Here is a 12,102-nt window from a genome sequence, read left to right on the forward strand (position 1 = left end):
GATTTTATGCTCTGTTATTATTAGTCTGAAATCCTAGCGAGATTCTTGGAGAAATTATGTGCAAGATTGTCTTTCCTTGCCACATAATTTCCTGCTATATGTACATGTATAGAACAACAGAACAGTAATACGATTGGAGTTTTCTTTCTGTAAAACATTGTCTTAAATTTCTTGATGGTATCAGAGCTGGTTCTCTGAATTTTTTGTTTACCATAGGCAGAGTCAGTTGTGTTACCATGGAAGGCCACTAGAAAGAAGCCATTGATGTTGGCTCCAAATTCTCTACACCAGTTAGTAACTCAGACGACACAAACACCTCCCACAAATTAAGCTCTGTATTATTGAATGAGTTCAACTACCTTCCTTGGTCAAGGGCTGTAACCATTGCCCTTGGTGGAAGATCTAAATTGAGTTTTATCAATGGTTCAACTGTTTCTCCTGAAGTGAATGATCCGGAATATGAAGCATGGTTGTCCAAAGACCAACTGGTTATGTCATGGATTCTCAACTCCATGGAAAGAAACCTTGTTGAAATATTTAGTTTCTCAGAATCATCTTCTGATCTCTGGGATGCTATTCGTGACATGTATGGGAATCAAAACAATTCTGCCAGGATTTTCCAGATCCATCGTGAAGTTGCCAGCCTTCACCAAGAAAACAAACATTTTGTTCAATTGTTGGGTAGTTTTAAAAACTCGTGGAATGAATTGGAAATGTACAGACCTCACACTACAGATGCCACCATACTATGAAAAAGGACTGAGGAGGATAAAATTTTTCAGCTATTGGCGAGTCTCAGTCCAGATTTTGAAGATCTGCGAAGCCACATTCTAATGAACCCAGAACTGCCCACTTTTAAATCAGTGTGTGCCACCATTCAACGTGAAGAAATACGCAGAAAAGTAATGACTCGGGAAGCTGGTGTATCAGATACTCGTGCTTATCAAACCAAGTTGCTGCCGCAAGACATGAGTTCTAGAAATGCTGATTATAGTCAGTACAGGTCACTATCTGAGAATAAAGCTTACAAAGGGAAATGACCTGATTCCAAGTGCCAATACTGTCACAATATTGGTCATCATGTGGATCGTTGCTGGCTTCTACACCTCGAACTCAAGCCTAAATTTGCAAAGGATTTCAGGAGGTAACCAAGACGTGCAAACAATTCTAAGTCATACCTTGCCCACAATAATTCCAACCACACCGAGATTTTTCCTGCTACTCCGGGAACCTTGATATCTGATTTTGCAAATTATTTGCAAGACAAGCAAGTCCAGGGCAAGTCACCTGATCAACAAACTAGTCAGGACCAGAAGCAATCAGCTGCACTCCTTAGCCACTTTGTTGATTTTCTAGCAGAGACAGACCCGAAAAACAGTCAAGGTAAACTGCTTGCTTTCATGACTGCGTTAGAACTTGTAAATTTGCATGATCTTTGGATAATTGATTCTGGTGCCACTGATCATATGTCTAATAAGTTAACCAGCATCCATGATTTTAAATCATTCGTTCGTCCCACTTTTGTGTTTGTTGCTAATGGAAAAAATGCTTATGTTAAGGGAAAAGGTAAGATCAACCTACTGTCTAATAAGATAGAATCAGATGTCTTTTTCTTACCTTCTTTCCCATTTCAATTGCTTTCTGTTAGTAAAATTACAGCTACTCTCAACTGTGAAGTAATTTTTACCTCATCCAAGGTTGTGTTTCAGGATCTTGTCACCAAGAAGATGATTGGTAAAGGATTTTTTCTACATGGTCTCTATTATATCTCTCATAAATCTCCAGTCCCCAGGAGTTTTCAAGCAACCATTAATCATTCACATGAGCACCTCTTATGGCATCGTCGACTAGCGCACCCTTCAGAGTTTGTTCTCAGTAAAATAAAATTCGTCCCAATACAAGAACCTCTTAATTGTGAGATTTGTCATTTTTTGAAATCTACGCGACTTCCTTTTTCCCTTTCGAAGTCGAAAACCACTCATGTTTTTTAACTTATTCATTCAGATGTATGGGGACCCTTTTATGCTTCTATTGATGGTTTTAAGTATTTTGTCTCTTTCATCGATGATTTCTCTAGAGTCACTTGGGTGTATATGCTGAAAACTAAACATGACATATTTGATTGCTTTAAGGATTTTCATTCATTCATCCTTAATCAGTATTCTGCTCATATTAAAATCCTTCGATCTGATAATGGCACTGAATATATGTCCAAAGACATGTCAAAATATTTACATTCTAATAGAATTGTGCATCAGACTAGTTGTGTTGGTACACCTCAACAGAATGGGGTATCTGAACGCAAAAATCATGATCTGCTTGAAAAAACTCGTGCCATCATGCTTTAAATGAATGTTCCAAAACACTTCTGGTCATATAGAATCCTTACTGTTGTTTATCTTGTCAATCGCTTACCCAGTCGAGTGCTGGAATTTAAATCTCCTCTTGAAGTTTTGCAGAATAAGGTTCCGGATATATCACACATCAAGGTGTTTGGCTGCACTTGTTTCATGCATTTATCAGCTACTCACCGGGATAAATTAGATCCTAGAGCAAGCAAGTGTATTTTTTTGGGCTACTCCATAACCCAAAAGGATATAAATGTTATGACCCGTTGTTGAAGAAATTGTATGTGTCCAGAGATGTTAGATATATTGAAGGCATACCATATTTTACTGCAGGCAAACAAGGAGAAGTTTTGTCCAATTTTTTTCCTTTGCCCAGTATTGAGAACACTAATCATCTTCTGTCTATTGTTCCTAGTATTGATTGTGCTCTTCCCAATCCGGACCAACACACTCAGTCTTCCACTGGATTCACACCCAGCAATGATGGTCTGGGACAACATCAACTTCCAGCTGCAACTAATCCTGCATCTAATCCCAGCAATGATATTCCGCAGATTGACCAACAGATTCACATCAAGTCTGCCATTGATTCCAGCAATTCCACAATTGACCATATTAGTAACTCAGAACTGCCTGGTGCTCTTGATGCTCTACCAGTCCCTAAAAGAGTTTCTATTCGAACACATCAACCGCCATCATGCATGCAAGACTATGTCACCTACAACGTGAGGTACCCTATTTCCAAATTAATGTCTTATCATCGACTATCTCCAACACATAGTGCATTTCTTACCTCTATATCCAATGTTCATTAACCGAAAAACTTTAAAGAAGCTCAATCACAGCCCGTATGGCAGCAGGCCATGCATGAAGAATTAAAGGCTCTTACTGAAAATCACACATGGACTATAGTCTCATTACCTGCTGGAAAGGAAGCTGTTGGATGTCGTTGGATATTCAAGACAAAGTTTAAATCAGATGGGACAGTTGATCGCCACAAAGCTCGTCTAGTAGCACAAGGTTTTACTCAAAAATTTGGTGTTGATTACAAGGAGACATTTGCTCCTGTGGCCAAGATGACCACTGTTAGAGTTTTACTTTCAGTTGTTATCAACCAGGGGTGGCCTCTCTTCCAAATGGATGTCAGCAATGCATTTTTACATGGAGATCTTGAAGAGGAAGTGTTCATGAAACTTCCTCCCGGACATCCTCACAGTGGAAACTCTATGTTGGTTTGCAAGCTTCACAAATCTATTTATGGCTTGAAGCAGAGCTCTCGTGCTTGGCGTACAAAATTAAGCATTGCTCTTGAGAGTCTCGGTTTTACAAGAAGCTGTGCAGATTCCTCTTTGTTCATTAAAATTGTTTCTGATCATACACTGGCTGTACTGATATATGTCGATGATCTTATTATAACAGGGAGTAATGAAGCTTCCATAGCCCAGCTTAAACGGTCTCTCCAGCAGCAATTTTCGATCAAAGATCTTGGTTCATTGAAATATTTCTTAGGTATTGAAATGGCAGCCTCCCGTAAAGGACTTTTTCTCAATCAGCGTAAATACATCATTGATTTATTGCAGGATGTCGATATGCTGCACACGAAGCCTGTTGCCAACCTTTTAGACAGCAAATTAACATTGGACTCTTCTAGTGAATCTCTTGTTTCTTGCACTTACTATCAGCAAATTGTTGGAAAACTCATTTACTTAACAATCACACGACCGGATATTACATTTGCTGTTAGTCTTGTCAGTGGTTATATGCATGCTCCAACAGTTCAACATCTTGGTATGGTAAAACGTATCTTGCGATATCTGAAAGGCACCATTGGTCGTGGCATAGTTATGACTCGCAATGGTCATAACAACATCATGGGATATGTTGATTCTGACTGGGCAGGAAACTCTCTTGATCGTCGATCTACCACTGGCTATTGTATGTTTGTTGGTGGTAATTTGGTGTCGTGGAAAAGTAAGAAACAATCTGTCGTCGCTCGGTCCAGTGCTGAAGCAGAATATTGTGCTATGGCCTTTGCTGCTTGTGAATTGATATGGCTTAAACAACTTCTTGCTGATTTTGGTTTTCATGGGGTTACTGATTAGTACTTAAAAGTGCATTTTTATCAAGGTTTTATATCATTATTTTGCACTTGAAGTATCAATAACTCCTTAACTAAAGCATGTTTTATAATAACGTATCTAATAATATAAGATACCTTTAATTTATGGTAAATGTTCATCTTAAATACAGGCCTATCACATAAATGAAAGAATTGATTGATGAGTTGAAGTACTGAAATTGAAAGGACAAAGAGATGGCCAAACTTAGAAAAGAGATGTTGGTGCAGTCCAAACTGGAACATTGTTCGGTAATCGGGCTATATCTGGAGCTGTAGATCTCGGATTTAGGTCTACTTTATATGGATGGAAAGGTAAGACATAGGCCTACAACTTTTATGCGGAGCCCAAGATTTAATAAGGCCGTTTTCGAGTCCAAATTGTAGCAACAATGAAGAAGCCCGAATCTGTCCTGCAACCCAGACACTGTTCAGTGTTCAGCCCATATCTCGAGTTCTAGAAGTCCAAATGATCTCAAATTTTTATCCTGGAAAGATGAGACAATTCCCTAGAACTTTCATGATTTAAGTTTGTTCAAATTATGACGTCATCAATGACGTTTTTGGCAGACAAGAAGATAAGAATTGTCACCAAGTCAAGATGTGGCCACCCACTCATCAATTAGTCAACAAATCAATAGTTCCGAATTTTGGCCTATAAAAGGAGGCATTTGCCATGTATTTAGGCATCTTGGTTTTCAGATCAAGATCATGCTCTTGCTCTCTCTTTATATTTTGTAATGCTTAAGTTTTGCTTATATTAATTTCTTGCTTATGCTTTTCATTTCCTTTCCTTGTTTATTTATGTTTCTTTCTTTCATTATGTGTTGCTAAGTTAATTATGTCAAGGTGAAAAGGGTACACTAATGGTGTAAGAATAAGTATAATATAAACTTAACATGGACCTTAATGTTGGATACTAACATGCTTTATATTTGTTATCTTGTTCACTTTTAATACTTTGCTTGTTATATGGTTAATCTAGATTTATGTTGTATAACACTTGGTACAACAAATACTTGGCACTTTCATAGCCCATACTGTATGGTATAACCGACACCTGAGCTATGAAAGGAACTTGATTTGTTGTTAACATAAGTTATAATCATGAATGCCTGACAACATTTACAAGTATTAGCATTATTCGAATAAGATAACTAATGTAATCATGTTAACAATTTATAATCTGATTGGAACCTCCTTTGTGTGTGGTTTCCAATTGAATAAAAAAGGTTTATACTATACTTGTTTGAAATACCATTAGTGGATCCTCTAACCTTGACATTTGTTGTTATCATTGTTTAATCCTTACGTTAATCTTCCATCTCAAAGTTCTCATCAACTTCTTCTTCTTCTTTATTATTATTATTATTATTATTATTATTATTATTATTATTACTATTATTGTTGTTGTTATTGTGTTGCTGTTAACTATAATTTATACAATTAACCTCTCTGTGGTTCGACCCCGGTCTTGCCGGGTTATTTATTACTTCGACACTCCTGCACTTGGGAGAAGACATCAATCTTTTGGTCGTGTCAAGTTTTTGGCGCCGTTGCCGGGGAGGTAAATTCTTGTACAAATTATAGTGTTTATTTTATTTTCTCTTTTTACTTTTCTTGTATTTAACTTTGTTTCTTTTGTGTTGTTTCTTTTTCTATTGTTTTTCTTTTCTTTTTTTTATTCTCTTCCTGCACGTGCATGAGAGTGTGGTCACGTACATTAAGTGGTAGACTTTGTAGGGTATCCTCATCATTTTCAGAAAATATGGCCGAAGAAGATAACCAATCGCTTCATAATGAGAATAATGAGAATATTCGGGTTAGAACACTTAGAGACCACATGAATCCCACAAGAACAAGTGCACCCTCATGCATAGTTTTTCCACCTGATGCATCTCATTTTAATTTTAAGCCAGGCATTATTCAACTTTTACCTTCTTTTCATGGTTTAGATTTAGAAAATCCATACTTGCATTTAAGGGAATTTGAGGAGGTTTGCAACACGTATAATGACTCAAATTGTAGCATGAACACCATTAGGTTAAAGCTTTTTCCTTTTTCACTAAAAGATAAAGCTAAAACATGGCTACAAAATTTGAGACCTGGATCCATTCGTGCTTGGGATGAAATGCAACAACAATTTTTAAAGAAGTTTTTTCCGTCCCACAGAACAAACTCTTTCAAAAGACAAATCATCACTTTCACTCAAAAACCAGGAGAAACATTTTACCAATGTTGGGATAGATATCGAGACTTGCTTAATACTTGCCCCCATCATGATTTTGAAACATGGAGATTAGTTTCACATTTCTATGAAGGATTAACACCTAGAGATAGGCAAATGGTTGAATTGATGTGCAATGGAACTTTTGAAGATAAAGACCCTAATGAAGCAATGGAGTACTTAGATTTGCTAGCTGAAAATGCACAAAATTGGGACACCACAGGTACTTATGAGGCACCAAGTAAAACCCAACCTCATACATCTAGTGGGGGTATGTACAACCTTAGGGAAGATCATGACCTCCAAGCCAAGTTTGCATCTTTAGCTAAAAAAGTCGAAGCACTAGAATTGAAAAAGAGTGGTCAATTAAAATCTGTTCAAGACATTGCGTGTCAAATTTGTGAAACCAACGAACATTCAACTAATGACTGTCCAACCTTGCCTTCTTTTAAAGAATGTCTCCATGAACAAGCCCATGCATTAAACAGTTTCCAAAGGCCCAACCATAACCCATATTCGCAAACATACAACCCTGGTTGGAGAAATCACCCAAATTTCAATTGGAAGAGTGAGAACAATAATGCTCAAACTTCACAGCCACCGTTTCAAGCACACCATAATTTCCAAAATTCTCATGGATATGCACCTCCTTATGCTCCGCCTCCTAGAAGAAATCTTGAGGAAACATTGCATGCATTTATGGAAAAGCAAGAGGCAATTAACACTCAACTTGCTCAAAGCATGACAGATTTTAAAGATACTCTTGCAAAGTTCACATCTGCTCTCAGTTTCCAAGAGAAAGGTAAGTTTCCATCTCAACCACAACAAAATCCCAAGGGGCAGTACCATGCAAATGCAAGTAGTTCGGGAAGCCAACACATGGATCATGTAAAATCAGTCATCACTCTTCGCAGTGGTAAGGTTATTGAAAAACCCATTCTTGAACCTTGTGAGAATGATGATGAGTCAATCTCTGAGGGTAAGGAAGGGGTTGAATCTGATCATTGCAAAGAAAAGACTGATTCTCCGCCAGCACTTCCATTTCCTCATGCCATGACCAAACAAAGGAAAGTTAATCACAACTCTGAAATCTTTGAAACTTTCAAACAGGTAAGGATCAATATACCTTTGCTGGATGCTATTAAACAGGTTCCTTCTTATGCTAAATTTTTGAAAGATCTATGCACTGTGAAGAGAAAACTGAATGTGAAAAAGAAAGCCTTTTTAGCCGAACAAGTAAGTGCTATTCTTCAAAACAATAATGCTTTGAAATATAAAGACCCTGGTTGTCCTACAATTTCTTGCTTTATTGGAGAACATAAAATTGAAAGAGCCTTACTTGATCTTGGAGCTAGTGTGAATTTACTTCCATATTCAGTTTTTCAAAGTCTCAATCTAGGTGAGTTAAAACCAACTTCTGTGACTCTTTTACTTGCCGATAGATCTGTAAAAGTGCCTAGAGGAATAGTTGAAGATGTGTTAGTACAAGTCGATAAATTCATTTACCCTGTGGATTTTATTGTCTTGGATACACAACCTGTTGAAGCATGTAATTCATTTCCTGTTATTTTAGGACGTCCATTTCTTGCAACTTCTAATGCATTGATTAATTGTAGGAATGGATTGATGAAGCTATCATTTGGAAACATGACATTGGAGATGAATATTTTCAACATTTGCAAACAACCTGGAGATGATAATGATTTACAAGAAGTAGATTCTATTGAAGAATTAGTTTATGATCAACTTGAATCTACTTTGAGTAAAATTGAATTGGATGAATCTGAAGATTTGCAAATGATGTCTTCTCAGGAAGAAATCACGGATGAAAAAGGCACCGAAAATATTAATGCGGATCTTTTGTCAAGAGTGACAACAGATTCGACATCCGACATCACAACAATCGATGATTACTTTCCTGATGAATCCTTACTTTCTCTTAGTTCAATGCCTTTGTTTGCTAAAAATATCAATTTTCTTGCTACAGGAGATTTGCCAACTCACTGGAGTACCGAAGACAAAGGTAAGTTTTTGAACGAAGTGAAGAAATTTTATTGGGATGACCCTTACTTATTCGAATATTGTCCTGATCAAATATTTCAAAGATGCATTCCTGACAATGAGGTAAGTAATGTCATTAAACTTTGTCATTCTGAAGCATGTGGGAGTCATTTCTCGTCAAAAAAGACAGCTGCGAAAATTTTACAAAATGGATTTTATTGGCCCACCATGTTCAAGGACACACATGCATTCTGCAAAACTTGTGAAAATTGTCAAAAAGTTGATACTGGTCAAAAAGTTTTGCTTTATAATTCTCGACTCCATTTATTTCCTGGAAAGCTAAGATCAAGATGGAGCGGTCCATTTATTGAGAAACATGTGTATCCTTATGGGGCCTTTGATATTGAGAATCCAAAGAATGACAATGTTTCTAAGGGAAATGGACATCGTTTGAAAGCTTACTTTGATAATTTTCCTAGTGAAAATGAATCCATTGGTTTGAATGATCCTGTAGATAAAGGTTGATTATTTTGTTTTTCTCACATTGTTTTTGTGTTTTCTTTTTGGTGTGAATTTTGTTTTGTTAGTCTCTCTCACCTCGGTCAAATGGCGGATAACGGTACTCCATGATTTCAGTCGGTTCTTTCAGTTTCCCATAATAACTGATATCTGTATATATTTGTGCAATTCCTTGCTCTTTATCTCTTCTTTGAATCTCTTCTCCAATTCTCATTTGAAAATGGACACCACTCTTGAAAAATTGAAAAAGTACTTTCCCGCTTTGCCTCAGAATGCGATTACAAAAATTTACCATGCTAGGTGTGCAAGATTGAGGTTGTTAATGAATCATGGAATTCCTGAGGATATTCGCTGGCTGATTGAAGCAAAGGTCCGATTATCAGGTGAGTCCTCCAATTCTTTCATTTCACACATGCCTGGAACAGGTAAAAGCACTTTTGCAAAGAAACGTCGTGCAAAACGACTGAAAGTCTGTCACAGATGTGCCAGATGGACTTGTAATGCAACATGTCGTTCTTTAGGAATGGTATCTATAAACCGTGAAGATAAAATACAATTCATTAAGGATGGCCTGAGTAAGGGGTCTTTAGATAATCTTCTATTAACCCTTGAGACGCATCCTAGTGGAGATGTGCATCGTGTTATTCATGATTTATGGCCACAATTCCATAAAGAACATGATCGACTTAGTCTTGGGAATCTGACTAAAAAAGACCCTGTTTGCCAGTTTTTAAGAAAACTGGATGGGAAGCCTATCCCCGACCCATAGAGGGCGTTTAAGCCGTTCTTGGACGTAAAACCAAGGGAAGATGTGAGCCACAATCACAACTACCTGTACATACACATGCTTTTCAAAATAAATAAATAAATAAATACATAAAGAGAGAGAGAGTGTGTGAGACTCCAGCTGGCCTATATCTAGGTGTTATGATTGCATTTTCAAATCCTCATCTATAAAATCTTCTCTTCCTTCCCCTCATTTCTACTCAACCCTTACATTAGACAGATATAGAAGTGTGTAGAAATGGCAGGTCCCTCAAGTTATCACATAAAAAATATTTGTGTTTTCGGTGGATCCAGTCCTGGGAAGGAAATAGCTTTTTTGGAAGCAGCAAATCATCTTGGTCAGGTACTAGCTGAGAAAAAGATTCATTTAGTGTATGGGGGAGGCAGCCTTGGGTTAATGGGGGGGTGTGGCAATAGCTGTATTTTTAGGAGGTAGTCAAGTTTTGGGGGTCGTCCCCGAAGCTTTAACAAATGGGGGTCGTCCCCGAAGCTTTAACAAAAGGGGACATCATTGGAAGAACAATTGGAGAGGAACTACAGGTCTCCACAATGTCTGAGCGATTGAATGCAATGTTTAACCATGCTGATGCCTTCATTGCCTTACCAGGTGGTTTGGGCACATTGGAAGAGATCTTTCATATTTCCTCTTGGGCCCAACTTCACATTCACCATAAACCTATAGGTTTGCTCAATGTTAATGGTTTTTATGATAATTTGTTGTCTTTTCTTGATCAAGCTGTGGAACAGGAATTTCTAACATCTTCGGCACGACAAATCATAATCTCTGCTGCTACTGCTGAACAATTGATCGACAAACTACAATCTTTCACCCCTGTAATTGATCCTTCCATGAGTCGCATAAATTGGTCAACTACAGAAAGCCGTAAAAAGCTTAGATTGGATTTGAGCCTTCGTTTGTGAATCCTTGTGTCTTTTGGTTTTATTATTAGCATATTATTTTGTTTTGTTATTTCTTATATTTGTTTAAGTATGTTTCAGGTTTGTCAGTGTTCGTTGTTTCAGGTGATGTCTTCTATACTCTATCTTTCTACCTTAGGACATTGAGGACAATGTCTCGTTTTGGTTGGGGGGAGAGGGTAGTAGTATTTAAAAAAAAAAAAAAAAAAAACCATTTGGCTAAACTGTTCTTACTAGGATGGCAGAGTAAGGGGGAATTTTATTGACTCTTGAGACGCATCTTAGTAAACATTTTCTAATGGTCATTTGCAATATTCATAACAAGGCCTATTAGAATACTTCTTGAAATATTCAGGTTTACAAACTCTCGCATTGTTATCACTTGATTCTGCTCATATACTCATTTAACAAGTATTCTTAAACCTTCATTTTCACACACACACTTTAACATATGATTGTGGGTTGCACATTGGATTATTACATTATTTATGTTCTTTTGTTAAAGGTAACAACTAAGGGATAAGGATAGTCTATAATTTAAAAAAAAAAAAAAAAAAAAACAACAAAAATTGATGATAATAAAAGCGTAGATAAGTTTGGTTTCGTAGCCTCCCTAACCTAAGCAATTAAGCCCGAAGGGGTGTTTTAACACCTAATACCCTAAAGTCAACTGACTTGGGAGCTATTGGCCCAAAGCTTGTTACATGGGTTAAGGAGAAAAGCTTAAGGGAATCAAACATTGCACTATCTACGTATCAGTATCTGCAACCCGAGTTACTAAGCTCGTAGGGGTGTCTCAACACCTAATGCCCTAAGACCAACTGGTCTGGGAGTCATTAGCCGAAAGCTCGTTACATGGGTTAAAGATGCATTGTGTTTTAAGTATATGTATATATATATTGAAAAAAAAATACCAAAAAAAAAAAAAAAAAAAAAGAAGATAATAATCCCAACCCAAGGAAGTTAACCTTAAACATTAGAACAGAATATTGTTTTCTTCCAATAAAAGCCCCATCATCTATGTTTTCATACATTGAGCACATAAAAAGGAAGGTTTAATAATATTTTGTTTAAGAGGTATTGAGCAGATATATAAAATTTAATGAGAGTTTGTTTATCTGGATAGATTAATGGAAGTTGAATGATGAATGCCTTGCTTTGTGAAATTTGCAAATAGTTTTTCTATT

Source organism: Populus trichocarpa, chromosome 5, assembly GCF_000002775.5.
Source record: "Populus trichocarpa isolate Nisqually-1 chromosome 5, P.trichocarpa_v4.1, whole genome shotgun sequence".
NCBI lineage: Eukaryota > Viridiplantae > Streptophyta > Magnoliopsida > Malpighiales > Salicaceae > Populus > Populus trichocarpa.